This window comes from Bison bison, unplaced genomic scaffold (genome assembly GCF_000754665.1).
Source record: "Bison bison bison isolate TAMUID 2011002044 unplaced genomic scaffold, Bison_UMD1.0 scf7180017864491, whole genome shotgun sequence".
Taxonomy (NCBI): domain Eukaryota; kingdom Metazoa; phylum Chordata; class Mammalia; order Artiodactyla; family Bovidae; genus Bison; species Bison bison.
Genome location: NW_011495050.1, coordinates 16,358,550 through 16,361,240, shown reverse-complemented (window position 1 = coordinate 16,361,240; position 2,691 = coordinate 16,358,550).

Here is a 2,691-nt window from a genome sequence, read left to right as displayed (position 1 = left end):
GTGGGGGAAACCTGTGTCTCATTTTCCAAATGCTGTGGAATTGACTACTCAAGGTGCATCTTTCAAGAGCTTAAGAAAATGTCTATTCTAGTTCCAACTTTGTCCTGATTCACTGTCTAGATAGGGTGTTCATTTTAAAATAATGTCTAATTAGGTGATCACTCCTATTGCTTCCACTTTAAAACTTTTAATTTATGTCACTCTTTTCAAACTCCTCTAGGCAAAGCCAAATGCTAAAAATAGCTAAGAGTAGAAGGCTTGTGTGTACTCAGAGACCATGTGAAGGATATGTAAATACATGTTCTCTGAAAATAAAGTGAAAGTTTTATTCTAAATACATTGTTTTTGAACTGTTTGACTTTGGGCAAAATTCTCAGCTTCTCTGACCTTCAGTTTCTTCAACTATAAAATGACAATAAGGAAACCTGTTTTTCAGAATTATTGCAAGTATGACTACTTAGGAAGCTAAAACTACAGTAGTTGTTATCTTGTTTTATAAATACGTGTTCTGTAGAACACTGTATATTAACCCAGGAGCCCCAAACTCACAGTAGAACAACATATTTGAGAAGACAGTGTGTTGGGAACTTTCTGTGAGGAGTCAGACCTGATTTAGATAGGCTTAGAAGAGAAGATTTCTTGTTTTTAAATAGAGTGATCTGATCCAGAAAAAAAAAGAGATGCCAGTGGGTAAGACCTGTTTGCTGGGTAGCAGCAGCAGCCGCATGCTGTGGCTATGGCAAAACTACTGAAATTTTCACAGCCAGCGGGCAAACCAATTGTCTAGGTTGGTCAAGAACTCAGAACATGAGCCAAAGAACATGAACATCACCAAAAGAAATGTAGATCCATGCACTTAATTTATAGGAATGCCATTGGCACCTGGGAAGCTCACATGAATCTCTACAGACACATTTTTATTAAAAAAAAAAAACAACAAAACAGAAAGAAAGAAAACAGTGCTTCTAACCTGAGTTGAGGAGAAAACAAACATAAAATTTAAAAATTAGTGGTAAGAAACCTCAGATCCTGACATCCTGGGGCTGTGTATGTACTACCTGGTATGAGTCCTGGGACCCCCTCATTGTAAAACAGCACCATACAACCACTGACATTCAGAGTGATGAGTGATGAGCCCGGTTTATGTATGTGGAATGTACTTTGAAAACATTACCATATGAAAGAATCACGGGTGGTAAGCTTCATTTATTTAGTATTTCAGTTTAATTTTCTGATTCTGAATTTTCCATGGTTTCTTAAATCATGCTTTCAGAAAGTTTTAAATCATATAAGACTTAAAACCTGATTCCTTCATTCATGTTTACAGTGATCTAATGTTTCCTGATTTTATTCTGTGTGTGAGACAGTGATCAGAACATATTGAGAGGTCTGACCTCTTGCTGTTTTTAATAATCCTTTACCTTGAGAAAGTTAAGTGAAGTGACAGTTGCTTAGTCGTATCTTACTCTTTGTGATCCCATACAGTCCATGGAATTCTCCAGGTTTGAATACTGGAGTGGGTAGGTAGCTTAGCTGGTAAAGAATCTTTTGCAATGCTGGAGACCCTGTTTTCATTTCTGCATGGGGAATATCTGCTGGAGAAGGGATAGGCTACCTACACCAGTATTCTTGGGCTTCCATGGCGGTTCAGCTGGTAAAGAATCCACCTGCAATGCAGAAGACCTGGGTTTGATCCCTGGGTTGGAAAGATCTCCTGGAGAAGAGAAAGGCTTTGGACTGTATAGCCCATTGGGTCACAAAGAGTCAGACATGACTGAGTGGTTTTCACTTTTGCTTTTACTGTGAGAAAAAGACAAGAGTGCAGCTACAGTTTATGTAAGACTCTGAAGTATTTTTCTACGCTTTGGGACAACTACTTAGAGCAAGCTGAAAGAGCACAAATTAGCTAAAAAATCCCATTACCCCTTACCTTCTCTTTCATGATTGATACAACAAATGAGAAAATGTAAATATAACACATTGTAAATCTATGACTTACAAAAAATAAAAAAAGAGGTGAGGGAAATATTTACCCAATGAAAAAATGTAAATATGCATATTTAAGTGGGTATTATTGATATATGATAAATAATTTTTAATAGAAGTACATGAGAATACGAATCCTTTTTTATTAATCTAAATTTATCATTTCAAACATTTGTATGCCTTTCTGGGGCAGGTTTAATTACAGTATGTAAGGCCAAATTTATTCCACTGAAAACAAGAGAAGTTCTATTCAGCTGACGTGTGAAAAATATAAATCCAAATTCAGTCCAAGACATCTTTTCCTTACTTGTTTCGGTACTCAATGGTGGACTCCTACATTTGTGGAAAGTTTGAAAACAGACTCAAGTACGCTTGCCCATCAGTGCCCAACATATTCCTCAGCCCTGGTCCTATTTCTTTGAGGACTTTCATTTCCCTCAAAATGCTGTTGTGGTTAGAGTAGAGTTGAATTCCTTAAGTCTTGAAATAGACATCGTTTTAAATGATCCAAAAGTAAAGAGGAATTGTGTCATTAAGTCATTTGGGGACCATGGAATCGACATCAGTAGGAAACAGATATGTGAAAAATTGTGAAAATGCTGAGCTCACTCAGTGAGCACATTCACCACATCCTGTGACTGGACCCTTCAGTGCTATTTGCACAGAATCCAAGAAGCAGCGATCTTATTTTGAGATGTGTGTGAG